The following is a 26,845-nucleotide window of genomic DNA, read 5'->3' on the forward strand; positions in this document are numbered from 1 at the left end:
ACATAGTAACGACCCTCCAATAGTGCTGGATTACAATCTCACAGTAGTAGTCACCATAGGCTTACATAAAAATGCAGCAAAGGCCTGAACTTGCTACGGTGATACAATGACAATACAAGGGCAATAGAACAGTCTCAGGACAGAACTGGATACAGAAGTCCTCATGATGGTGATGAACTAATAAGGAGGCAAAGGGAGTTAGATAGTTGGAGAGAGTTTGGAATTTATTCTGAGGTCCAGATAGAAGCTACCAGCTTTGTCAGATCGGTGGATTTGAACTTGAGACTTCTCACGTGTCAATTACTGTAATTTCACCCCAAACCAAGGAATTGCAGGCGAGGGAGCCGCGCAGCCGTTGCATAAAAGTGCTGCCCCCCACAGCCGATCAGTCCGCTTCTGTTGATGCAGTCTGGGCTCCTATTGTCAAGTACAGTAATGATGAGGTTGTACAGTAAATATTTCGAGCCAACATTATCAGCCTCTCTTTAGAAAATTCGATTTGAATGCAGGAGTTTAACTTAACTGAGTCACTCAGTCTGTCTGCGGGCTGGTGGATCTGACAATGTGTTACAATCTTAATACATACGGCGGCCGGTTAGCTCAGTTGGTTAGAGCGTGGTGCTAATAACGCCAAGGTCGCGGGTTCGATCCCCGTACGGGCCATTCGTTTTATAAATGGTCTCTGAGGCTATTTTTACCAGCAATGTCATGTCCGCATTACTGCTTCCTACACTGTGCAACACAGCTTTACATCGAGGCATTGCATTTCTGGAATCTCCCTCGGGCGCTTGTCTGCTGATTTGCATTAATGTCAGGATTCTTTTTGCCACTGCCTCTCTTTGCATCTCCCTTTCCTCCTTTTTCTTTTGAAACTGAAACTCCATTTCTTCCTTTTTTTCACATGTAATTGTATTCCAGCTAGAATTACTTTTTCAGATTCTGATTCTGGTTAAGGGGTAAGTTTAAAACGGTTGGCTAGACTTTTCACCAGTTTGGGTGCCTTTGCTTTTTGTCTGAAAGTGATTCCCACCTCTGCAGCTAAGCTCCTTAAATCCTCAACACTTAATTTGTTTAACTAATCATGGAAACAATAATTTGGGACCAATGGACAAATGCGGGTTAATTAAAGAAAGCCAGCACGATTTGTTAAAGGAAAATCATGTTTAACTAACTTGCTGGAGTTTTTTGAGGAGGTAACAGAGAGGGTTGATAAAGGCAATCCTTTGACGTGGTGTACATGGACTTTCAAAAGGCGTTTGATACAGTGCCCCACAACAGACTTGTGAACAAAATTATAATTCGTGGAACGAAAGAAACAGCAGTAACATAGATATGAAATTGGCTGAGTGACAGGAAACAGAGAGTAGTGGTTAATGGATGTTTTTTCGGGCTGGAGGAAGGTTTGTAGTGGAGTTCCCCAGTCAGTGTTGAGAGCTTTGCTTTTCCTGATATATATTAATGACCTAGACCTTGGTGTGCAGGGCCACAATTTCAAAGTTTGCAGATGATACGAAACTTGGAAGCATTGTGAACTGTGAGGAGGATAGTGGAGAACTGCAAAAGGACATAGACAAGTTGGTGGAATGGGCGGACAGGTGGCAGATGAAGTTCAATGTGGAGACGTGTGAAGTGATTCATTTTGGTAGGAAGAACATGGAGAGATAATAGAACATAAAGGGTACAACTCTAAAGGGGGTGCAAGAGCAGAGGGACCTGGGGGTATATGTGCATAAGTCATTGAAGGTGACAGGAGAGGGCTGTTGTTATGACCAGGTGAGAAAGGGGTCTAGGGTTCCCTTTCAGCCTTCACCTGGTCTTTCTGTAATAGGGTTTATTTTTAAACACACTGTTTTTAGCTCCCCCTTGGTGAATCCTTGTTCACCGCTTTCCAATTATAAGACAAAGAAATGAGCACAAACAGGTTTAAAGAAGAAAGGTGAAATTTTATTAAACTTAAACTCTAATTTGGTTGACGTATGCAGATACACAACGTGCCCATGCTAGCATGCATATGTGATACACACATGCAAATAGAGACAGAAAAGAGCAGAAGAAAAAATAAAGTGGAAAGGTTTGAGACGATATCTGAAGAGTTGTTGTTACAGTTCTTTGAGCTCACTGTAGAGTAGATCTCGCTTTTCGTTGGGGCCCACTATTCTTCTTGAACCTTGTTCACTGTAGGAGACTTTTCTCTCTTGGGGTTCATGTGGCTTCAGTCGGTTTTTGGAGTTCTGTGAGAAAGAGATGGGAGCAGACAGGACAGGAGAGGAGGTCTGCTTCAGTCCAGCAGCAAATGGCTTTCTCCCAGTTCAAACACTGTCTCTCCAATTTAAAACTCCCCAGGTTGGCCAGCAGGGTAGTCACGTGACCGGTATAACCACTTCTGGCTTTGTGTATTGTGTGTGTCAGGGCATGGGCATTTGTCTACACGCACTGTCTGTTAATATGCAAAAATGTCTTTCCAGCCAAGGGCCTGACAACCCCTTGTAACAGGCCTTCTCTCCTTCCCAGCAGCAATTTGAAATTTAATGTCCATGTGGCAAAATTAATGTGCCTCATTCTTGGCAGGTGGGGGCCTGGATGACGGCGGTTAATAAAGCATACAGTATCCTGGGCTTTATTAATAGGGGCATAGAGTGCTAGAGCAAGGAAGTTATGTTAAACTTGTGTAAGAAATTAGTTCAGCCTCAGCTGGAGTATTGTGTCCAGTTCTGGGCTCCGCACCTTATGAAAGATGTGAGGGCATTGGAGAGAGTACGGAAAAGATTCACGAAAATAGTTTCAGGGATGAGGAATTTAAGGTATGAAGGCAGATTGGAGAAGTTAGGACTGTTTTCCTTGGAGAAGAGAAGGCTGAGAGGTAATTTGATAGAGGTATTCAAAATCACGAGGAGTCTGGACAGAGTAGATAGAGAGAAACTGTTCCTACCTGTGACAGGATCAAGAACGAGAGGGCACAGATTTAAAGTATTTGGTAAAAGAAGCAAAAGTGACACGAGGAAAAGCTTTTTTCACGCAGCGAGTGGTTAGGATCTGGAATGCGCTGACAGAGAGTGTGGTGGAGGCAGGTTCAATTGGGGCAGTCAAAAGGGAATTAGACTGTTATCTGAAAAGGAAGAATGTGCAGGGTTACGGGGAGAAGGCAGGGGAATGGCAATAGGTGAATTGCTCATTCGGCGAGCCGGTGCAGACACGATGGGCCGAATGGCCTCCTTCTGTGCTGGAACAATTCTGTGATTCTGTGAATACCTCTCTCCCTGCTCTACAAACTCTTTGGTAATAAATGTGGCCATGTCTGTAGTATTGTAGAGAAAAACCTGAAGAATCCATGAAAACCTGTCTGTTTATTTCTCCATAATTTTAGAGGTCAGTTTTCCGCCCATCTTCCAAATCTCTTGTTTATCTGGCGGTTCAGATCCCGGCTTCGAGCCCCAATTTGTTACGGCCACAGGGTGTCACATGGGTGGTTCCCACAGTTCAATTCCCCAACTGACTGCAACAAATGTATTTGTATTAGAGTTTAGCCCCTTGGTAATTTTATTTTGCAAATAAATAGACAGAAATATGTTTTCTTGCAGGTTTTAAAAATCAGAAAGTCAATTGATTGTTGAATAATATGCCTTATCCCTGAAATTGTTGCAACTGCATCCACTCACATTCGCTTGCACGCACGCACACACACACAAGAAGAAACAGATAGCAAAGGGAAAAAGGAAGGTGCTTTTTAGTGGGGAGAAAGGTTATGATAAACCTGTTGAATTTTCTTGAAAATCAAGTTCCAGATGGGTGCAGGCCTGAGATGATTGTAGATTTGTCTCTAGATTGAAGGTCCTGTTGAAGATGGTGGGTTACTTCTAGCTCTCGCTGCTGTATACTGTAGCTGTTGATTTTTTTTCAGTAGGGCACTGCGCTTCCTGGCTTGGCTGGAACTCAAGCTGTTACAAATAGCTTCACCTTCTGGATAGTCTCTCTCTCTCCCTCTCTCTGGCTGTCTTTTTTTTTTAAGGTAAAACTGTGTCACCTCTCATCTCCTGGGAGAAAACATTCTCATCCCTTCCCCATGATGATGGCACAATGGCCCAGGATGTGGCTACTTTGTTTCAGAAGAAGATGTGGAGTTCTGGAACATTTTAGGATATGTGTAAGGTGAATTCCATTTACATCCTTTGGCTTTGAAGATTGTCCATTGTCTTCGTCATATTTGAATATGCCAAAGGCCACTCCCCTTTTCATCAATGCTCCTTTTGGATTGTTGTTCACTTTTTAAAATAAAGGTTCATTTTTTTAAAGACAAAGTCCATTTTCATAACTCTTCAGAGTTAGTCTGTGATGTATCATCACACTTCCAGTGGTGTGTAACAGTGGTACATATTTATTATCTAAACTTAAATGTAGGGAGCATGATTAAGAAACTTGCAGATAGTTGTTTGCTCGTACAGAACTTGAATATTCAGCCAATTCGATTCACTCCACATGATATCAAGAAACAGCAGAATGCACTGGATGCAGCAAAGGCTAATGGTCCTGACAACACCCCTGCTTTAGTCCTGAAGATTTGTGCTCCAGAACTAGCTGTGCTCCCTTGAGGGCCGATGCCTGCTCCTGTGTTACAGCCTGAAGATGCTGAACAGCCTCCAGCTATTATTATGTAAGAGGTTCGAGCAGGTGAAGAACTTCCTCGTCGGAACATAGAAATGTAGAAAATTAGCAATGGAGGCCATTTGTCCCATCATGTCTGTGCTGGCCCAAAAAGAGATATCGCACCTTCCAGCTCTTGGTCTGTAGGCCAGTCAGTGACAGCACTTCAAGTGCATTTCCAAGTGTTCTCGTACACCAGTTGCTGAAGGTAAGCATGCAGGTGCAACAGGCGGTAAAAAAGGCACGTGGTATGTTGGCCTTCATAGCGAGAGGACTCGAGTACAGGAGCAGGGATGTCTTGCTGCAATTATATTGGGCCTTGGTGAGGCCACACCTGGAATATTGTGTGCAGTTTTGGTCTCCTTATCTGAGGAAGGATGTTCTTGCTATAGAGGGAGTGCAGCGAAGGTTTACCAGACTGATTCCTGGGATGGCGGGACTGACGTATGAGGAGAGATTGAGTCGGTGAAGATTATATTCACTGGAGTTCAGAAGAGTGAGGGGGGATCTCATAGAAACCAATAAAATTCTAACAGGACTTGACAAGGTAGATGCAGGAAGGATGTTCCCAATGGTGGGGGAGTCCAGAACCAGGGGCATAGTCTAAGGATACGGGGTAAACCTTTCAAGACTGAGATGAGGAGAAATTTCTTCACCCAGAGAGTGGTGAGCCTGTGGAATTACCACAGAAAGCAGTTGAGGCCAAAACATTGTATGTTTTCAAGAAGGAGTTAGATATAGCTCTTGGGTCTAAAGGGATCAAAGGGTATGGGGGGGGGGGGGGGGGGGAAAGTGGCAACAGGCTACTGAGTTGGATGATCAGCCATGATCATAATGAATGGCGGAGCAGGCTCGAAGGGCCGAATGGCCTACTCCTGCTCCTTGGTCGTCCAAGGTCAAAACACATCGCGTAGTGGATTTAACGCTATGCACGTTAATCGAAGCAATCTTTATACTCATTTTAAAGTTGGGTATTGCTTCCCACACCATTTGTCCTTGCTAGTCCCAGTTCTTTGGTATGTTCCTACATACCCATAGTGTACACAAGCTGTTTCACATTTGTTGGGCTCAAAAACCCCTCCTAGTTACTAAGCGGGGGTGACATTGGTGGGGGGGGCGGGGTCCAGTAGGCAGCAAAGCTTGGGTCATCCTCTGCTGGTGTCGTCTTTCACCTCTGTTCCACCTCGAAGACATCACTGCTCCCGGCTTCCCAGAGCCGGAGTGCGCCCGACGCTTCACTACTCTCGGTCTCCCGGAGCTGGGATGCGCTGGGCATCTCGCTGGGTTCGGCACTTTGGGTTTGGGGCGTGCCAGGCCCATCACAGCTTCCAGTGCCCGTGGGCTAGGGGGCTTTATCTTCCAGCTCCTTTGAGTTCTGCCGCCTCTTTTGAAGGGGCCGTCATTCCGGCCCTTCCTCGTCCAGTGAAGAGGAGCTGTTGTAGTCTGTCTCAGACAGTAGCCTCCTCTTGGTTTGGGTGGTGGCCTGTTCTGCTTTAGGTGGTTTTTTTCTTTGTGGTTTTCCTTTGTACCACTTGCCATTGACCAGTTTGTCCATCTGCTGCCTCCTCCTCCATTGATTCTGTCTGTGGAGGAGGGGTTTCCAGGCACAGGGCAGGTGTTGGGTTGCTGGTTTCAGCTGCTTCCCCTTTCTTCTCCTTCTCAGGTAGACTTTCCTCGCTGTGGAGAGGATTGCTTGTTTCCTTCCCAGCACCAGATGCATTCGCCGTTCCTTCTCCCAGTCTTTCCTTGGACCTTGCCACCTGAGTATAACTGAGGCAGTGTTTGGGGCAGGTTTTGTAGAGGTGGCCTGCCTCACCGCACAGGTTGCAACACTTAGTCTGCTTACAGTCCTTGGTCTGATGGCCTTCCTTCTTGCAGTTCTTGCAGACGACTGTGTTGCAGTTGGCCGCCACGTGACCAGATTTGCCACAGGTGCGACAAACTCTGGGCTGCCCAGCGTAGACCAAGAATCCTCGACTTCCCCCGATAGCGAAGCTGGAGGGAGGACGGACGATGGCTCCGTTGACATCGACCTTCAAGGTCACCTTGACCTGCCGCTTGCTGGTCCAAATCCCAAATGGGTCCTTGACATCAGTGCTGCTGCCGACCACCTCGATGTACCTGGTGAGAAAGGTGAGTACATCCACCACAGGAACATGGGGGTTGTAGAGGTGAATCGTCACCACCCAGTCACGTTGTGATGGCAGCGTGAAGAGTGGCTCCACTGTGAGGATCGACAGCGGCGCCCGGTCCCCTTTCTCCTTGAACGCCTTCAGGAACTTGATGCCTGGCAAGTCATGTTGCAGCTGTACAGAACCTTAGTTAGGCCACACTTAGAATATTGCATGCAATTCTGGTCGCCACACTACCAGAAGGACGTGGAGGCTTTGGAGAGGGTACAGAGAGGTTTACCAGGATGTTGCCTGGTCTGGAGGGCATTAGCTATGAGGAGAGGTTGGAAAAACTCGGATTGTTTTTACTGGAACGACGGAGGTGGAGGGGCGACATGATAGAGGTTTACAAAGTTATGAGTGGCATGGACAGAGTGGATAGTCAGAAGCTTTTTCCCAGGGTGGAAGAGTCAGTTACGAGGAGACATAGGTTTAAGATGCGAGGGGCAAAGTTTAGAGGGGATGTGCGAGGCAAGTTTTTTACACAGAGGGTGGTGAGTGCCTGGAACTTGCTGCCAGGGGAGGTGGTGGAAGCAGATACGATAGCGACGTTTAAGAGACATCTTGACAAATATATGAATAGGATGGGAATAGAGGGATATTGCCCCCGGAAGTGCAGAAGGTGTTAGTTTCGGCAGGCATCAAGATCGACGCAGGCTTGGAGGGCCGAATGGCCTGTTCCTGTGCTGTACTGTTCTTTGTTCTTTGTTCATCCCGCCACGTTCTTAAACGTCACGTCGAAATATCCACTGCTGGGGAAATCCTGCAGGCAGAAGATGTCTGCAGCTTGGAATCCACAGCAATCAATAAGGATTTTCTTAATGAAGAAGGTACAGTCAACCGTAGGCACCACCTTCCTTATCCTTCACCACCCGAACGGTGTTACACACTCCCTGGCCTGAAGCTCTAGAATTGGTTACAGCCATCTTACTCAAAAACTTACCTTGGACAGGATCTAAGGACACTGATCATGGTCTCTTCCCAGCCAGGTAAGTATTCAACCAATGTCCAGTACAGCTGTAGCAAGTCACTACCGCCCTGTACAACTGTAACAAGTCACTACCGCCCTGTACAGCTGTAACAAGTCACTACCGCCCTGTACAGCTGTAGCAAGTCACTAACACCCTGTACAGCTGTAGCAAGTCACTAGCGCCCTGTACAACAGTAGCAAGTCACTACCGCCCTGTACAGCTGTAGCAAGTCACTAGCGCCCTGTACAGCTGTAGCAAGTCACTACCGCCCTGTACAACTGTAACAAGTCACTACCGCCCTGTACAACTGTAACAAGTCACTACCGCCCTGTACAGCTGTAGCAAGTCACTAGCGCCCTGTACAACAGTAGCAAGTCACTACCGCCCTGTACAGCTGTAGCAAGTCACTAACACCCTGTACAGCTGTAGCAAGTCACTAGCGCCCTGTACAACAGTAGCAAGTCACTACCGCCCTGTACAGCTGTAGCAAGTCACTAGCGCCCTGTACAGCTGTAGCAAGTCACTACCGCCCTGTACAACTGTAGCAAGTCACTACCGCCCTGTACAACTGTAACAAGTCACTACCGCCCTGTACAGCTGTAGCAAGTCACTAGCGCCCTGTACAACAGTAGCAAGTCACTACCGCCCTGTACAACTGTAGCAAGTCACTACCGCCCTGTACAACTGTAGCAAGTCACTACCGCCCTGTACAACAGTAGCAAGTCACTAGCGCCCTGTACAGCTGTAGCAAGTCACTAGCGCCCTGTACAGCTGTAACAAGTCACTACCGCCCTGTACAGCTGTAACAAGTCACTACCGCCCTGTACAGCTGTAGCAAGTCACTAGCGCCCTGTACAACAGTAGCAAGTCACTACCGCCCTGTACAGCTGTAGCAAGTCACTAGCGCCCTGTACAACAGTAGCAAGTCACTAACACCCTGTACGGCTGTAGCAAGTCACTAGCGCCCTGTACAACAGTAGCAAGTCACTAACACCCTGTACAGCTGTAGCAAGTCACTACCGCCCTGTACAACTGTAACAAGTCACTACCGCCCTGTACAGCTGTAGCAAGTCACTAGCGCCCTGTACAACAGTAGCAAGTCACTAGCGCCCTGTACAACTGTAGCAAGTCACTACCGCCCTGTACAACTGTAGCAAGTCACTAGCGCCCTGTACAACTGTAGCAAGTCACTAGCGCCCTGTACAACTGTAGCAAGTCACTACCGCCCTGTACAACAGTAGCAAGTCACTACCGGCCTGTACAACTGTAGCAAGTCACTACCGCCCTGTACAACAGTATCAAGTCACTACCGCCCTGTACAACTGTAGCAAGTCACTAGCGCCCTGTACAACTGTAGCAAGTCACTACCGCCCTGTACAACTATAGCAAGTCACTACCGCCCTGTACAACAGTAGCAAGTCACTACCGGCCTGTACAACTGTAGCAAGTCACTACCGCCCTGTACAACTGTAGCAAGTCACTACCGCCCTGTACAACTGTAACAAGTCACTACCGCCCTGTACAACTGTAGCAAGTCACTACCGCCCTGTACAACTGTAGCAAGTCACTACCGCCCTGTACAACTGTAGCAAGTCACTAGCGCCCTGTACAACTGTAGCAAGTCACTAACACCCTGTACAACTGTAGCAAGTCACTAACACCCTGTACAACAGTAGCAAGTCACTAACACCCTGTACAACTGTAGCAAGTCACTAGCGCCCTGTACAACTGTAGCAAGTCACTAACACCCTGTACAACTGTAGCAAGTCACTAGCGCCCTGTACAACTGTAGCAAGTCACTAACACCCTGTACAACTGTAGCAAGCCTGTCCATGTCCTCTTGAAGTTTCTCACTATCCTTCTTACAGTTTACAATACTTCCAAGTTTTGTGTCATTGACAAATTTTGACATTGTGCCACCCAAGTCTAGGTCATTAATATATATCCGGAAAAACAGGAGTACAAACACCAAGCCCTGGGGAACCCAACGACATCCCTTCCTTGTTCCTGCCGTCAGATAAACAACCCTTTCTGTTTCCTGTCACTCAGCCAATGCTCCCACCGTCCCTTTCATGGCAGAGCCTTTAAACTTTGCAGACAAGCCTGTTAAGTGACGCTTTAACAAACGCCTTTTAAAAGCCCATGATAGATAGAATATGACTTTAACCGGGATTAAATAGCGGGTCAGCTTGAATATTTTTTGTGGCGTTAACCAAAACCGTGTGCATCCGCCCCCCCCGGGAGGATGAAGCAACCCTGCCATCCACAACGCTCACACTTGAGCTGGCAACAACAACAAAAAAAAGTGATGCCACCCACAGCCGATCAGCCCGCTCCTGTGGACGCAGTCTGGGCTCCTATTGCCATCTAACAGCAATGATGTGGAGTAAATATTTCGAGCCAGCAATATCAGCCCTCTCTAAGAGACTTGGCTGAGTCAGTGAGTCTTGTCTGCGGGCTGGTTGATCCGCCAACTTGTTACAATAGGTTGATGCACATGGCGGCCGGTTAGCTCAGTTGGTTAGAGCGTGGTGCTAATAACGCCAAGGTCGCGGGTTCGATCCCCGTACGGGCCATTGATATTTTATAAAGGGTCACCGAGACCGTTTTTTTATATATATCAGCAATGCCATGTGAGCATTGCTGCTTCCTCGACTGTGCAACACAGTTTTTTTTTTAATGAGAAGCAATAAAGTTCTGGAACCTCTCCATGTGAGTATTTTATATTAGTGTCAGGTATTGGTGCCTGTATTGCTATGTGGCTGCGATGGCCGAGTGGTTAAGGCGTTGGACTCGAAATCCAATGGGGTTTCCCCGCGCAGGTTCGAACCCTGCTCGCAGCGACCTGCAAATTTTCTTTAACTCAACCCGCACCCATCCACCTCTGTTCTGCTTTCTCACGGCAAACACGCGTTCATTTGATGAGGCATCTCTTTGATACCGTGCTTTTTTTTTTTATTTAAACAAAGATGCGAAGACGAGCTTGGGAAACGCGTTTTGACAAGCAGCCCTGTTCAGTTGCATTCAGCTGAAGCAGATCTCTGTGCCCCCCAACTCCTCCAACTCTCTGCAACTCTCTTTGCCTATTAACCACCCCTCCCAAAACAAATCTGCAAGGAAATTACAGAGGGGTGCAAGAATTGTAGTGAAAATGGGAGACTTAAACTATCCTAAAAAGACTTGTAAAGGGCAGAGAGGGGACAGAGTTTCTGGAGTGTGTTCTGGAGAATGTGCTACGTGTTTCCAGTATTTGTCCCAAAAGTTCACTTTATTCATAAAATTTGTAAAAACAATTCAAACCCAGACATTTCAGAAAGTGCAATACAGATTATTTCACAGAAGGTCCACTCGACTGATATCTGGGATGGGGAGGGAGTCTGAGATGGGAAGAAAGGTGGAGCAGGTTGGGCTGATACTCATTGGAGTTTTGAAGAATGAGAGGTGATCTTATTGAAACATGTAAGATCCTGAGGGGATTTGATAGGGTGGATACTGAGAGGATGTTTCCCCTTGTGTCCTCGCGTACACGGTTTAAAAATAGGGGTCACCCATTTAAGATGCAGACTTTTTCTCTCAGAGGGTTGTGAGTCTGTGGAACTCTCTTCCCCAGAGAGTAGTGGAGGCTGTGTCATTGAATGTTGTTATGTCGGAGGCGGATAAATTCTTGGCTAACAAGGGAGTCAAAGGATATCGGGGGTAGACGGGAAAGTGAAGTTGAGGCCGCAATCAGATCAGCCATGGTCTTATTAAATGGCAGAGCAGGCTCGAGGGGCCGAATGGCCTACTCCTGCTCCTATTTCTTATGTTCGTAATACATAACATGAGATGCATCACCACATTACCATTTGCATTACATACCAGAAACATTCTGTGGTGCATAAAGCCTAAGGGGGTTTTACACAGGTTCCACCCCCCTCGGTTCACTATGACAGCAGGGCCTTACACAGTGGTCTTTCCCCATTGAACCTTTGCTGCGGCTGCCCCAAGCTTTAGTGCGTCCCTCAGCACGTAGTCCTGGACCTTGGAATGTGCCAGTCTGCAACACTCGGTCGTGGACAACTCTTTGCGCTGGAAGACCAGCCAGTTTTGGGCAGACCAAAGTGCGTCTTTCACCGAATTGATAGTCCTCCAGCAGGACTATCTCGGTGTGTGTCCCTGGGAACAGCCCGTAGAGCACAGACTCCTGTGTTACCGAGCTGCTTGCGATGAACCGCGACCAAAAACCACTGCATCGCTTTCCACACCTGCTTTGCAAAGACATGTGTTGGGTTCAGGTCGGGTCGGGTCTCTCTTCTGGGGTCTGGCATTCGGGCTCGGGTCGGATCGGGTCAGGTCGGACACAGGGACAGCCAGGACGTCAGAGCGGCAAACACTCCGCACTAGTCTGCAGTGAGCGATTGCATCCAAGGTAGAGCACAACCTCTTCAATAAAGTTGATTATATTCCGGTGGTTGGGTTGGGGTCGGGTCGGGCGCGGGAAAAAATGAAAGGACTTGGGTCAGGTCGGATGTGGAAAGGACTTGGGTCAGGTCGGATGTGGAAAGGACTTGGGTCAGGTCGGATGTGGTTCTGTTGGGCTCGGGTCGGATTTCATTTGCAGACCTGATTAGGCCTTTAGGCTGGTGGGACGGGCGGACAAGTGGTGGATGAAATTTAATGCAGAAAAGTGTGAAGTGATTCATTGTGGTAGGAAGAATGAGGAGAAGCAATATAAAATAAAGGATATAATTCTAAAGGGGGTTCAGGAGCAGAGGGACCTGGGGGGTATATGTGTACAAATCATCAAAGGTGGCAGGGCAGGTTGAGAAAGTGGTTAATAAATCACACGGGATCCCGGGCTTTATAAATAGAGGCAGAGAGTACAAAAACAAGGACGTTATGATAAACCTTTATAAAACACTGGCTCGGCCTCAACTGGAGTATTGTGTCCAATTCTGAGCCCCGCACTTTAGGAAGGAGGTTAAGGCATTAGAGAGGGTGTAGAAAAGATTCAGGAGAATGGTTCCAGGGATGAGGAACTTCAGTTACGACGATAGATTGGAGAAGCTGGGGCTGTTCTCCTTGAAGAAGAGAAGGCTGAGAGGAGATTTGATAGAGGTGTTCAAAATCACGAGGGGTCTGGACAGAGTAGATAGGGAGAAACTATCTGTCCAGAACCACAGGACACCGATTTAAGGTGATTAACAAAAGAAGCAATCAGGAAATATTTTTTCACACAGCGAGTGGTTCGGATCTGGAATGCACTGCCTGAGAATGCGGTGAAGGCAGATTCAATCGAGGCCTTCAAAAGGGAATCGGATAATTATCTGAAGAGGGAAAATTTGCAGGGCTACGGGGGAAAAGGCCGGGGAGGGGGGTAGTGGGATTAGGTGGGTTGCTGTTGCAGAGAGCCGGCACGGAGACGACATTATTACAGAGCAGAAGGAGGCCATGCGGCCCATCGTGTCTACACTGGCTCTCCGAGCGAGCGATTCACTGCGTGAAGAAGTTTTCTCTCGGGGTGCCGCTGCCTTTTTTTTTTTGACAATTGTTTTAAATCTGTGCTGTGCCCATTCCAAGATTCTACAATCTTCAAAAGGAATTTATTGGCTGCATGAAAAGTGCTCTGGGAGTGAAACAGGCAAAAATAAAAGCTTCAAAAGGGACTGGCCCGTACGGGGATCGAACCCGCGACCTTGGCGTTATTAGCACCACGCTCTAACCAACTGAGCTAACCGGCCAGATTGCAAAATTTGCTTTATGTCAAACACAAAACTTTAGCAGACAGCTCAAAGATGATAGTATTTCTGGTCACAGTGCAGGGGATGGAAGACACAAACGTTCCTCACCTTCCCCTTACTGAACTAGTGACAATAAAACGTAGTCACTATCAATAAATAACCAATCTATTCACCTTTGATACAACCTCCCCCATATGGGGAATATAAGACAGCTTCATGTAACGTGGCTCTGTGGCGCAATGGATAGCGCGTTGGACTTCTAGTCAATAGTCGATAGGACATTCAAAGGTTGTGGGTTCGAGTCCCACCAGAGTCGGGTTTTAGGTCAAGTTGCGGGACATTTTGCAACAAGTCAGTCAAGTGTAAAAAAACTTTGCCTGCACTTTCCTGGTACAAGGGCTGCCTCCAATAATGTGGTTAAGAAGGCACATGGATACCTTTCCTTTAGTGGCCGAGCTGTAGAATATGAGAGCAGGGAGGTTGTGCTGGAATTAGAAACAAGAGAAGTGCTGGAAATATTTGGCAGCATCTGGGCAGAGAGAAGCAGAGTTAACGTTTCAGGTCAGTGACCCTTCGCCAGAACTGGCAAATGTTAGAAATGTAAAAGGTTTTAAGAAAGTAAAGCGGGGGGAGGTAAGAGATAACAAAAGAGAAGGTGTTGATAGGACAAGGTCACAGAGTGGCTGACCAGAAGGTCGTGGAGCAAAGGCAAACAATATGTTAATGGTGTGTTGAAAGACAAAGCGTTCGTGCAGATAGGGTGTTAATAGACTGTAAACTGAACAGCCCCAAGCACAAACACGAAAAATCACAGTGTGGTAGGCATAGTAGAAACAAACTAAACAAACTAAAATAAAATTAAAACAGAAAAAATAACAAAAAACGAAAAGGGGGGGCCCGTCATGCTCTGAAATTATTGAACTCTGTGTTCAGTCCGGCAGGCTGTAGTGTGCCTAATCGGTAAATGAGATACTGTTCCTCAAGCTTGCGGTGATGTTCACTGGAACACTGCAGCACGCCCAGGACAGAGATGTGAGCATGAGAGCAGGGGGGAGTGTTGAAATGGCAAACAACCGGAAGCTCAGGGTTCTGCTTACGGACTGAGCGGAGGTGTTCCGCAAAGCGGTCACCCAGTCTGCATTTGGTCTCTCCAATGTAGAGGAGACTGCATTGTGAGCAGTGAAGGGGAAGGGGAAGGGATGAGGGTAGAGGTGCGGGAAATGGGCCAGACACGGTTGAGGACCACAGTGGGGGGGAGGGGGGGGGGGGGATCCTCGGCTGACGAAAATGGAAGAGATATCGGAAGTGATGTCATGGAAGGTAGCATCATCAGAGCAGATGTGTTGGAGACGGAGAAACTGGGAGAATGGAATGGAGTCCTTACAGGAGGCAGGGTGTGAAGAAGTGTAGTCGAGGTAGTTGTGCGAGTCGGTGGGCTTATAATAGATATTAGTAGACAGGCTATCCCCAGAAATGGAGACAGAGAAGTCAAGGAAGGGAAGGGAAGTGTCGGAGATGGACCATGTAAAGGTGAGAGAAGGGTGGAAATTAGAAGCAAAGTTGATAAAGTTTTCCAGTTTGGGGCGGGAGCAGGAAACGGCACCAATATAGTCATCAATGTACCAGTTATGCTGGAACTGGTATATCGCATTGCTTAGTAAAGCCTGGTGTCCAGGCCCGAACGCGACCAAACCTGACTACATGTATCCTGTTCGGGTCGGGTTGGGTCTCAATCCAGAGTCCAGCATTCGGGCTCAGATTGTGTCAGGCTGGACTGCACTGTTTTGTTCCGTATTTTTTTTGTTTTAGTCAAGATCTTTTACTGTTTCCAAAATATGTTCATTATCTTCGGGATGGGTCGGGCATTTAAAAAAATTAAAGGACTCAAGCCCGGGTCAGGTTCGGGTTGGCTGTTGTCGAGTCGGGCACGGGTCAGGTTTTAATTTTATACCCGAGCCAGACTTTATTGTTTAGGCCACAAGTTGAGTGCTGTGTGCAGTTCTGGTCACCTCATTACAGAAAATATGTCAGTGCATTAGAGAGGGTACAGAGGAGATTTACCAGGATGTTGCCAGGACTGGAAAAATGCAGCTATAAGGAAAGATTGGATAGACTGGGGTTGTTCTCCTTAGAACAGAGAAGGCTGAGGGGAGATCTGATTGAAATGTGCAACATTTTGCGGGGCCTGGATAAAGTGGAGGTGAAGGGTCTATTCATCTAAGCAGAGAGGGGCGTAGATTTAAAGTAGAAAGATTAGAGGGGAGATGAGGAAAAAGCTTTCACCCAACGGGTGGTGGGGGTCTGGAACTCACTGCCTGAAAGGGTAGTTGAGGCAGAGACCCTCAACTTATTCAAAGGGAGTCCGGATATGCACCTCAACTGCCGTAATCTGCAGGGCTACGGACCAAATGCTGGAAGGTGGGATTAGAATGGGTGGCTCGTTTTTCAGCCAGCACAGATACGATGGGCCAAGTGGCCTCTTTTTTGTGCCGTAAACTTTCTATGATTTGCTGCACGTCCATAATCTTTCATAGATGGCAGGTGCCGACCACAATCCATAATTGCAAAAGCGGTAGCGGGGAGGGGGGGGGGTTCACCCCAGTGTCCTGAGGCCAATATTTACCCCTCAACTAGCATCACAGATTAGGCACTCTGCAGCCTGCCAGACTGAACATTGAGTTCAATAATTTCAGAGCTTGACGAGCACCCCCCCCCCCCATTTTATGTTTAGTTTTTAAAAAATTTATTAGTTGGTTATTTTATTTTAGCTTGGTTAGTTTGTTTTTACTGTGCCTACCCATTGTTCTGTTCTTTTAAAAAAAAAGTAATGTTTGTGCTTGGAGTGCTTTGTGCTTTACAGTCTATTAACACCCTCTCTGTACTAACGCTTTGTCTTTCAGCACACCATGGAGCCTTTGCTTCATGATCTTCTGGTCAGCTCTTCTGTGAACTTGGCCTATCAATAGCTAATCTTGTGTTATCTCTCAAGACAAGTCTCCCCCCCCACAGTCAGTAAAATGATGAATAGCCAGTACGGGGATCGAACCCGCGACCTTGGCGTTATTAGCACCACGCTCTAACCAACTGAGCTAACCGGCCAGTACACTGGATACGTTTGACACCGTCCCGGAAACCTGCAAGTAAACATTCAGCTTTCAATCAGATACAGTCCTTTTCCATTCAGACTTTCACAGGGCAACTTTTCTCATTCGCCGCCTGCTCTGGGGCGCAGCATTAAAGGTTTAGCCGGACCTGCGTGAGGAGACAGGGCCCTCAGGCACCCTCTCGTCCTGCACACATGCAGCCTCCCCCAGCTGAACAGCCATCCCGACCTGCAAACTCTTTCCAGAAGGTAGCTTGACTCAGGACCCCAACATTTTTTTTTTTACAGACACCCTGCAATTTAAAGGAAGAGGCTGTTTGACAATTTAAAAAGAAAATGAATGACTGCAGGTAGTGAGCCCCACAGAAAGTCATCAGGATAACTGCAGGTTTCATCCCTGACCTGGCGAATCTCAGCCACTGAGCCCCAGACACAGAGATATGGGGAGTGTCCGACAAGGTGCAGCTGCCCTGGGATGAAAAGGAGTGGCCCGTACGGGGATCGAACCCGCGACCTTGGCGTTATTAGCACCACGCTCTAACCAACTGAGCTAACCGGCCGCCATACATAACACATTTTACACTCGAATATATTGTCATTCATGTACTTTTCAGCAGGAAAGATACACTCCCTATGCCCTCCTTTTATACAAGTGCTTCCAATCACACTCACATTTCCCTCTCAGCTACTTGGCCAACTACCTTTTTTTTTTATTCATTCATGGGATGTGGGCATCACTGGCCAGGCCAGCATTTATTGCCCATCCCTAATTGCCCCTTGAGAAGGTGGTGGTGAGCTGCCTTCTCGAACCGCTGCAGTCCATATGGGGTAGGTACACCCACAGTGCGGTTAGGGAGGGAGTTCCAGGATTTTGACCCAGCGACAGTGAAGGGACGGCCGATATAGTTCCAAGTCGGGATGGTGTGTGGCTTGGAGGGGCACTTGCAGGTGGTGGTGTTCCCATGCATTTGCTGCCCTTGTCCTTCTAGGCGGCAGAGAGAATATACAATGGATGGTAGGACCCTAGGAAGTACAGAGGGTCAGAGGGACCTTGGTGTACTTGTCCATTGAACACTGAAGGCAGCAGCACAGGTAGATAAGGTGGTTAGGAAGGCATATGGGATACTTGCCTTTATTAGCCGAGGCATAGAATATAAGAACAGGGAGGTTATGATGGAGCTGTATAAAACACTAGTTAGGCCACAGCTGGAGTACTGTGTACAGTTCTGGGCACCACACTATAGGAAGGATGTGATTGCACTGGAGAGGGTGCAGAGGAGATTCACCAGGATGCTGCCTGGGCTGGAGCATTTCGGCTATGAACAGACACTGAAAAGGCTCGGGTTGTTTTCCTTGGAGCAGAGAAGGCTGAGGGGGGACATGATTGAGGTATACAAAATTATGAGGGGCATAGATAGGTTAGATAGGAAGAAACTTTTTCCTTTCGCGGAGGTGTCAATAACAAGGGGGCATAGATTTAGCGAAAGGGGCAGGAAGTTTGGGGGGATCTGAGGAAAAATCTTTTCACCCAGAGGGTGGTTGGAATCTGGAACGCACTGCCTGAAGGGGTGGTAGAGGCAGGAACCCTCACAACATTTAAGAAGTATTTAGCTGAGCACTTGAAACGCCATAGCATACAAGGCTACAGGCCAAGTGCAGGAAAATGGGATTAGAATAGATAGGCTTGATGGCGGGCACAGGCATGATGGGCCGAAGGGCCTGTTTCGGTGCTGTATAACGCTATGACTCTATGAGCTGCCGCTGTGAACTGCTGCAGTCTATCAGCGTTTCATTTGAAGGGAGAGTTTTCTGTTTCCAGTGGTACACTTGATATAGATTCTGCACCAGAACAGGACCAGGTTTGTTAATGTACTTCCTTAGTAAGCCAACTGATGGAAATTTCTGAATGAGGTTTCATTTTTTAAACATTGTTGCACTGTTTCTTTCAATGTTTCCCACTGTTTATTTACCGCTGTACCTTTCAGTCTATTTACCCCATCAATCTTCGCTCTCTCCTTATTCCTAAGTTTTTTTATTTGTTCATGGGATGTGGGCATCGCTGGCGAGCATTTATTACCCACTGAAGGCATTTAAGAGTCAACCACATTGCTGTGGGTTTACAGTAACATGTAGGCCAGACCTTTCCTTCCCTAAAGCACATTAGTGAACCAGATAGGTTTTTGCAACAATGGTCTATGGTCATCATTTGACTAGCTTTTAATTCCAGATTCATGAATTAAATTTAAATTTCACCATTTGATGTGAAGTTAATGCCATTAATGCTCCCAGAGCCTTAGGCTAGGGAGCTGACTTACTGACATTACCACTACACCACCATCTCCCCTCATTGGCTTTGTTCAAGTTTAAGGTTCGTATTTGGGACTGGAGTATGTCGCTCATCACTTTCCTGTGGAACCGGCTCTAAGCGCAAATCAGGCATACGCCTGCTCCTGTGCAACAGGCTCGAGGGGCTGAATGACCTCTAACTATTCCTGTGGGAACTGACGCAAGGGTTTGAATGGGCTCCTCTTGGTCCTGTACAATCGGCTCAAGAAATCAGAATGGGCATCTCCTGTTCCTGTTAAACATGCCCAAAGGGAATAAGTAGCACGGAATCCAGTACTGCTTCTACAGAGTATTAAACTTGGGGAAGTTTGCCAACTGAGGGAATTTCAAGGCTTTTAATGGTTGATCTCTTTATAAATTTTAGTTAAGCTTTGTATTTAGCTTTTAACTTAACTTCAAGTGGATTCTTTCACGGTGTTAGTGTTAAGCTGCCTGCTAGTTGCAGTTATAAAGTCATAAAGGCACAGAATGAGGCAATTCGGCCCATCAAGTCTGTGCTGGCTCTCTGCAGAGCAATCCCGTCAGTCCCGCTCCCCCTCTCAATCCCCATAGCCCTCAAGTGCCCATCCAATTTCCTTCTGAAACCATTCATTGTCTCCACTTCCACCTTAGTAATCAGTGAGTTCCAGGTCATTACCATCGGCTGCTTAAAAAATTGCTTCCTCACATTCCCCCTCTATCTCTTGCACAAAACCTTCAATCTGTGTTCCCTAGTCCTTGTACCATCAGTTAATGGGAACAGTCTTTCTTTATCTACCCTGTCGTAATCTTGTACACTTCGATCAAATCTCCCCTCAATCTCCTTTGCTCCTGGGAGAACAACCCCAGCTTCTCCAACCTAACCTTGTAACGAAAATCCCCCATCCCTGGAACCATTCTGGTAAATCTCCTCTGCACCCTCTCAAGGACCCTCACATCCTTCCGAAAGTGTGGTGACCAGAACTGGACACAATACTCTAGTTGGGGCCTAACCAGAGCTTTATAAAGGTTCAGCATAACATCCCTGCTTTTGTACTCAATGTCTCTATTTATGAAGCCCAAGATCCCATATACTTTACTAATCACTCTCTCAATATGTCCTGTCACCTTCAAAGATCGATGCACATGAACCCCCAGGTTCCTCTGTCCCTGCACACTCTTTAGAACTGTGCTATTAAGTATCTATTGCCTAAATGCATCACCTCGGACTTGTCTGTATTAAATTCCATCTGTCACCTCCCTGCCCATTCTGTCAGCCTATCAATGTCATGTTATAGGCGGTTTGTATTATGCTTACTGTCAGCAGGCGGTGGGTTAGGGAGTGGGGGGGAATGGGCCTGGGTTCCATTGCAGCTGCTGCTTCAGACAGTGGACAGTTGCCACATTGCGTTCCAACAACACGTGCATACACAGTCCCATCCATCCTCCTCATGGCCAGCTTTCACTTGTTCTTCTCCTTTTTGAGGTGAAACTTCCATTTACTTCATGCAATGCCGAAACCACATCCTGTCTGATTGTCATTGCAGAACCATTGCATTTTCAGTCTCAGCTTCCAGCTCCCAACACTCTACATCGCAGAACTCCAACAACGGGTGAGATTTAGCCCCTCTGTATGATCAAAAAAACCTTTCGCAGTCAAGTGTCAGTCAAGTGCTATGTTGTTAAAGTCAACATTAGATGTCGAGGCCTCGGAGAGGGTGCGGAGGGAGATTTACCAGAATGGGAGCAGGGACGAGGGACTTCATTTAATGTGGAGAGACTGGGAGAAGCTGGCATTGTTCTCCTTAGAGCAGAGAAGGTTAAGGGGTGATTTAATCGGAGCGTTCAAAATCAGGAAGGGAGTAAATAAGGAGAAACTGTTTCGACTGGCAGGAGGGTCGGTAACCAGAGGGACACAGATTGAAGATAATTGGTTAAAGAACCAGAGGGGGGGAGAGGAGGAGAATGTATTTTTAACGCAGCGAGTTGTTGTGATCTGGAACGCGCTGCCTGAAAGGGCGGTGGAAGCAGATTCAATAGTCACTTTCAAACGAGGGAAAATATTTACAGGGCCATGTGGAATGAGCAGGAGAGCAGAATTAATCAGATAGCTCATTCAAAAAACCAGCACAGGGCTATGGGGAGAGAACAGGGAAGTCAGATTAGCTTGATACAGCACTATGGGCAGAGAGTGGGGCAGCATGATTAGTTTGGGATTGATAAAGAGCTTTGGGCAGAGAGTGGGGCAGCATGATTAGTTTAGGATTGATAAAGAGCTTTGGGGAGAGAGTGGGGCAGCATGATTAGTTTGGGATTGATAAAGAGCTTTGGGGAGAGAGTGGGGCAGCATGATTAGTTTAGGATTGATAAAGAGCTTTGGGGAGAGAGTGGGGCAGCATGATTAGTTTGGGATTGATAAAGAGCTTTGGGGAGAGAGTGGGGCAGTGGGATTAGTTTGGGATTGATAAAGAGCTTTGGGGAGAGAGTGGGGCAGTGGGATTAGTTTAGGATTGATAAAGAGCTTTGGGGAGAGAGTGGGGCAGCATGATTAGTTTGGGATTGATAAAGAGCTTTGGGGAGAGAGTAGGGCAGTGGGATTAGTTTGGGATTGATACATGGCTAAGGGGAGAGAGCAGCACAGTGGGATTAGTTTGGGATTGATACAGGGCTATGGGGAGAGAGTGGGGCAGTGGGATTAGTTTTTGATTGATACAGGGCTATGGGGAGAGAGCGGGGCAGTGCGATTAGTTTGGGGATTGATACAGGGCTATGGGGAGAGAGCAGGGCAGTGGGATTAGTTTTTGATTGATACAGGGCTATGGGGAGAGAGCGGGGCAGTGCGATTAGTTTGGGGATTGATACAGGGCTATGGGGAGAGAGCAGGGCAGTGGGATTAGTTTTTGATTGATACAGGGCTATGGGGAGAGAGCGGGGCAGTGCGATTAGTTTGGGGATTGATACAGGGCTATGGGGAGAGAGCAGGGCAGTGAGATTAGTTTGGGATTAAAACAGGGCTATGGGGAGAGAGCGGGACAGTGAGATTAGTTTGGGGATTGATTTTGGGCTATGGGGAGATAGCAGCACAGTGGGATTAGTTTGGGGATCGATACAGGGCTATGGGGAGAGAGCGGGGCAGTGAGATTAGTTTGGGGATTGATACAGGGCTATGGGGAGAGAGCGCGATAGTGGGATTAGTTTGGGGATTGATACAGGGATATGGGGAGAGAGCGGGGCAGTGGGATTAGTTTGGGGATTGATACAAGGCTGTGGGGAAAGAGCGGGGCAGTGAGATTAGTTTGGGATTAAAACAGGGCTATGGGGAGAGAGTGGGGCAGTGAGATTAGTTTGGGGATTGATACAGGGCTATGGGGAGAGAGCGCGACAGTGGGATTAGTTTGGGGATTGATACAGGGATATGGGGAGAGAGCGGGGCAGTGGGATTAGTTTGGGGATTGATACAGGGCTGTGGGGAGAGAGCGGGGCAGTGAGATTAGTTTGGGATTAAAACAGGGCTATGGGGAGAGAGTGGGGCAGTGGGATTAGTTTGGGATTGATACAGGGCTATGGGGAGATAGCAGGGCAGTGGGATTAATTTGGGATTGATACAGGGCTATGGAGAGAGAGCGGGGCAGTGAGATTAGTTTGGGGATTGATACAGGGTTATGGGGAGAGAGTGGGTCAGTGAGATTAGTTTGGGATTGATGCAGGGCTATGGGAGAGAGAGTGGGGCAGTGTGTTTAGTTTGGGGATTGATGCAGGGCTATGGGGAGAGAGTGGGGCAGTGAGATTAGTTTGGGGACTGATACAGGGCTATGGGGAGAGAGTGGGGCAGTGAGATTAGGTTGGGGATTGACACAGGGTTATGGAGAGAGAGCGGGGCAGTGGCAATAGTTTGGGGACTGATACAGGCCTATGGAGAGAGAGCGGGGCAGTGAGATTAGTTTGGGGACTGATGCAGGGCTATGGGGACAGAGTGGGGCAGTGGGATTAGTTTGGGGATTGATACAGGGCTATGGAGAGAGAGCGGGGCAGTGAGATTAGTTTGAGGACTGATACAGGGCTATGGGGAGAGAGTGGGTCAGTGAGATTAGTTTGGGGACAGATACAGGGCTATGGAGAGAGAGCGGGGCAGTGGGATTAGTTTGGGGACTGATGCAGGGCTATGGGGAGAGAGTGGGTCAGTGAGATTAGTTTGGGATTGATACAGGGCTATGGGGAGAGAGTGGGGCAGTGGGATTAGTTTGGGATTTATACAGGGCTATGAGGAGAGAGTGGGGCAGTGAGATTAGTTCGGGGATTTATACAGGGCTATGGGGAGAGAGTGGGGCAGTGGGGTTAGTTCGGGGATTTATACAGGGCTATGGGGAGAGAGTGGGGCAGTGGGATTAGTTCGGGGATTTATACAGGGCTATGAGGAGACAGTGGGGCAGTGGGATTAGCTTGGGATTGATACAGGGCTATGGGGGGAGCGGGGCAGTGAGATTAGTTTGGGATTGATACAGGGCTATGGGGAGAGCGGAGCAGTGAGATCAGTTTGGGGATTCATACAGGGCTATGGGGAGAGCGGGGCAGTGGGATCCGTTTGGGGATTGCGACAGGGCTATGGGGAGAGAGCAGGGCAGTGGCATTCGTTTGAGATTGATATAGGGCTAAGGGGAGAGAGTGGGGCAGTGGGATTAGTTTGGGATTGATACAGGGCTATGGGGAGAGAGCGGGGCAGTGGGGTTAGTTTGGGAATGATACAGGGCTATGGGGAGAGAGTGGGGCAGTGGGATTAGTTTGGGATTGATACAGGGCTATGGAGAGAGAGCGGGGCAGTGGGATTAGTTTGGGAATGATACAGGGCTATGCGGAGAGAGCGGGGCAGTGGGGTTAGTTTGGGATTGATACATGGCTAAGGGGAGAGAGCAGGACAGTGGGATTAGTTTGGGATTGATACATGGCTAAGGGGAGAGAGCAGCACAGTGGGATTAGTTTGGGATTGATACAGGGCTATGGGGAGAGAGCGGGGCAGTGCGATTAGTTTGCGATTGATACAGGGCTATGGGGAGAGAGCAGGGCAGAGGGATTAGTTTGGGATTGATACAGGGCTATGGGGAGAGAGCGGGGCAGTGGGATTAGTTTGGGGATTGATACAGGGCTATGGGGAGAGAGTGGGGCAGTGCGATTAGTTTGGGGATTGATACAGGGCTATGGGGAGAGAGCGGGGCAGTGAGATTAGTTTGGGGATTGATACAGGGCTATGGGGAGAGAGCGGGGCAGTGAGATTAGTTTGGGGATTGATACAGGGCTATGGGGAGAGAGCAGCACAGTGGGATTAGTTTGGGATTGATACAGGGCTATGGGGAGAGAGCAGGGCAGTGGGATTAGTTTTTGATTGATACAGGGCTATGGGGAGAGAGCGGGGCAGTGCGATTAGTTTGGGGATTGATACAGGGCTATGGGGAGAGAGCGGGGCAGTGAGATTAGTTTGGGGATTGATACAGGGCTATGGGGAGAGAGCGCGATAGTGGGATTAGTTTGGGGATTGATACAGGGATATGGGGAGATAGCAGCACAGTGGGATTAGTTTGGGGATCGATACAGGGCTATGGGTAGAGAGCAGGGCAGTGGGATGAGTTTGGGATTGATACAGGGCTATGGGGAGAGAGCGATGCAGTGAGATTAGTTTGGGGATTGATACAGGGCTATGGGGAGAGAGCGCGATAGTGGGATTAGTTTGGGGATTGATACAGGGATATGGGGAGAGAGCGGGGCAGTGGGATTAGTTTGGGGATTGATACAGGGCTGTGGGGAGAGAGCGGGGCAGTGAGATTAGTTTGGGATTAAAACAGGGCTATGGGGAGAGAGTGGGGCAGTGAGATTAGTTTGGGGATTGATACAGGGCTATGGGGAGAGAGCGCGACAGTGGGATTAGTTTGGGGATTGATACAGGGATATGGGGAGAGTGCGGGGCAGTGGGATTAGTTTGGGGATTGATACAGGGCTGTGGGGAGAGAGCGGGGCAGTGAGATTAGTTTGGGATTAAAACAGGGCTATGGGGAGAGAGTGGGGCAGTGGGATTAGTTTGGGATTGATACAGGGCTATGGGGAGATAGCAGGGCAGTGGGATTAATTTGGGATTGATACAGGGCTATGGAGAGAGAGCGGGGCAGTGAGATTAGTTTGGGGATTGATACAGGGTTATGGGGAGAGAGTGGGTCAGTGAGATTAGTTTGGGATTGATGCAGGGCTATGGGAGAGAGAGTGGGGCAGTGTGTTTAGTTTGGGGATTGATGCAGGGCTATGGGGAGAGAGTGGGGCAGTGAGATTAGTTTGGGGACTGATACAGGGTTATGGAGAGAGAGCGGGGCAGTGGCAATAGTTTGGGGACTGATACAGGCCTATGGAGAGAGAGCGGGGCAGTGAGATTAGTTTGGGGACTGATACAGTGCTTTGGAGAGAGAGCGGGGCAGTGAGATTAGTTTGGGGACTGATGCAGGGCTATGGGGACAGAGTGGGGCAGTGGGATTAGTTTGGGGATTGATACAGGGCTATGGAGAGAGAGCGGGGCAGTGAGATTAGTTTGGGGACTGATGCAGGGCTATGGGGAGAGTGGGTCAGTGGGATTAGTTTGTGATTGATACAGGGCTATGGGGAGAGAGTGGGAGAGTGAGATTAGTTTGGGGACAGATACAGGGCCATGGAGAGAGAGCGGGGCAGTGGGATTAGTTTGGGGACTGATGCAGGGCTATGGGGAGAGAGTGGGTCAGTGAGATTAGTTTGGGGACTGATACAGGGCTATGGAGAGAGAGCGGGGCAGCGGGATTAGTTTGGGGACTGATGCAGGGCTATGGGGAGAGAGTGGGTCAGTGGGATTAGTTTGGGATTGATACAGGGCTATGGGGAGAGAGTGCGGCAGTGGGATTAGTTTGGGGACTGATACAGGGCTATGGAGAGAGAGCGGGGCATTGAGATTAGTTTGGGGATTGATGCAGGGCTATGGGGAGAGAGTGTGGCGGTGAGATTAGTTTGGGGATTGATGCAGGGCTATGGGAGAGAGAGTGGGGCAGTGAGATTAGTTTTGGATTGATTCAGGGCGATGGGAGAGAGAGTGGGGCAGTGTGTTTAATTTGGGGATTGATGCAGGGCTATGGGGAGAGAGTGGGGCAGTGAGATTAGTTTGGGGATTGATACAGGGTTATGGAGAGAGAGCGGGGCAGTGGGATTAGTTTGGGGACTGATACAGGGCTATGGAGAGAGAGCGGGGCAGTGAGATTAGTTTAGGGACTGATGCAGGGCCATGGGGAGAGAGCGGGGCAGTGAGATTAGTTTGGGGACTGATACAGGGCGATGGAGAGAGAGCGGGGCAGTGAGATTAGTTTGGGGACTGATGCAGGGCTATGGGGAGAGAGTGGGTCAGTGAGATTAGTTTGGGGACTGATGCAGGGCTATGGGGAGAGAGCAGAACAGTGGGATTAGTTTGGGGATTGATACAGGGCTATGGGGAGAGAGCAGGACAGTGGGATTAGTTTGGGGCTTGATACAGGGCTATGAGGAGAGAGCGGGGCAGTGAGATTAGTTTGGGACTGATACAGGGCTATGGGAAGAGAGCGGGGCAGTGAGATTAGTTTGGGGATTGATGCAGGGTTATGGGGAGAGAGTGGGTCAGTGAGATTAGTTTGGGATTGATGCAGGGCTATGGGGAGAGAGTGGGGCAGTGAGATTAGTTTGGGGATTGATACAGGGTTATGGAGAGAGAGCGGGGCAGTGAGATTAGTTTGGGGACTGATACAGGGCTATGGAGAGAGAGCAGGGCAGTGAGATTAATTTGGGGACTGATACAGGGCTATGGAGAGAGAGCCAGGGAAGTGAGATTAGTTTGGGGACTGATACAGGGCTATGGAGAGGGAGCGGGGCAGTGAGATTAGTTTGGGGACTGATACAGGGCTATGGAGA

At 48.3% G+C, this 26,845-nt stretch overlaps 1 protein-coding gene and 7 non-coding genes across 9 annotated transcripts in view; 5 read left to right on the top strand and 3 right to left on the bottom strand.

Moving 5' to 3' along the window:
- Positions 1–589: 589 nt before the first annotated feature.
- trnai-aau (transfer RNA isoleucine (anticodon AAU)) lies at positions 590–663 on the top strand. Its single transcript has one exon. It is a non-coding gene; the product is annotated as a tRNA-Ile (tRNA).
- Positions 664–10,282: 9,619 nt separating this feature from the next.
- trnai-aau (transfer RNA isoleucine (anticodon AAU)) lies at positions 10,283–10,356 on the top strand. Its single transcript has one exon. It is a non-coding gene; the product is annotated as a tRNA-Ile (tRNA).
- Positions 10,357–10,541: 185 nt separating this feature from the next.
- Positions 10,542–10,623, top strand: trnas-cga (transfer RNA serine (anticodon CGA)). The gene has a single exon. It is a non-coding gene; the product is annotated as a tRNA-Ser (tRNA).
- A 2,803-nt stretch (positions 10,624–13,426) lies between these two features.
- trnai-aau (transfer RNA isoleucine (anticodon AAU)) lies at positions 13,427–13,500 on the bottom strand. The gene has a single exon. It is a non-coding gene; the product is annotated as a tRNA-Ile (tRNA).
- A 225-nt stretch (positions 13,501–13,725) lies between these two features.
- Positions 13,726–13,816, top strand: trnar-ucu (transfer RNA arginine (anticodon UCU)). Its single transcript is given in 2 exon segments — positions 13,726–13,762; positions 13,781–13,816. It is a non-coding gene; the product is annotated as a tRNA-Arg (tRNA).
- Positions 13,817–16,525: 2,709 nt separating this feature from the next.
- trnai-aau (transfer RNA isoleucine (anticodon AAU)) lies at positions 16,526–16,599 on the bottom strand. Its single transcript has one exon. It is a non-coding gene; the product is annotated as a tRNA-Ile (tRNA).
- A 490-nt stretch (positions 16,600–17,089) lies between these two features.
- On the bottom strand, positions 17,090–17,163 carry trnai-aau (transfer RNA isoleucine (anticodon AAU)). The gene has a single exon. It is a non-coding gene; the product is annotated as a tRNA-Ile (tRNA).
- Positions 17,164–20,439: 3,276 nt separating this feature from the next.
- The window catches only part of tlr21 (toll-like receptor 21), a 38,693-nt gene continuing 32,287 nt past the window's right edge, over positions 20,440–26,845 (top strand). Inside the window, exon 1 of one of the 2 annotated variants that reach the window (XM_068022777.1) lies at positions 20,440–20,520. The gene's annotated coding sequence lies outside the window, so the exon portion shown is untranslated. The remainder of the gene's footprint in view (positions 20,521–26,845) is intronic. The other variant, XM_068022775.1, reaches the window with a different exon arrangement.

Source organism: Heterodontus francisci, chromosome 46, assembly GCF_036365525.1.
Source record: "Heterodontus francisci isolate sHetFra1 chromosome 46, sHetFra1.hap1, whole genome shotgun sequence".
NCBI lineage: Eukaryota > Metazoa > Chordata > Chondrichthyes > Heterodontiformes > Heterodontidae > Heterodontus > Heterodontus francisci.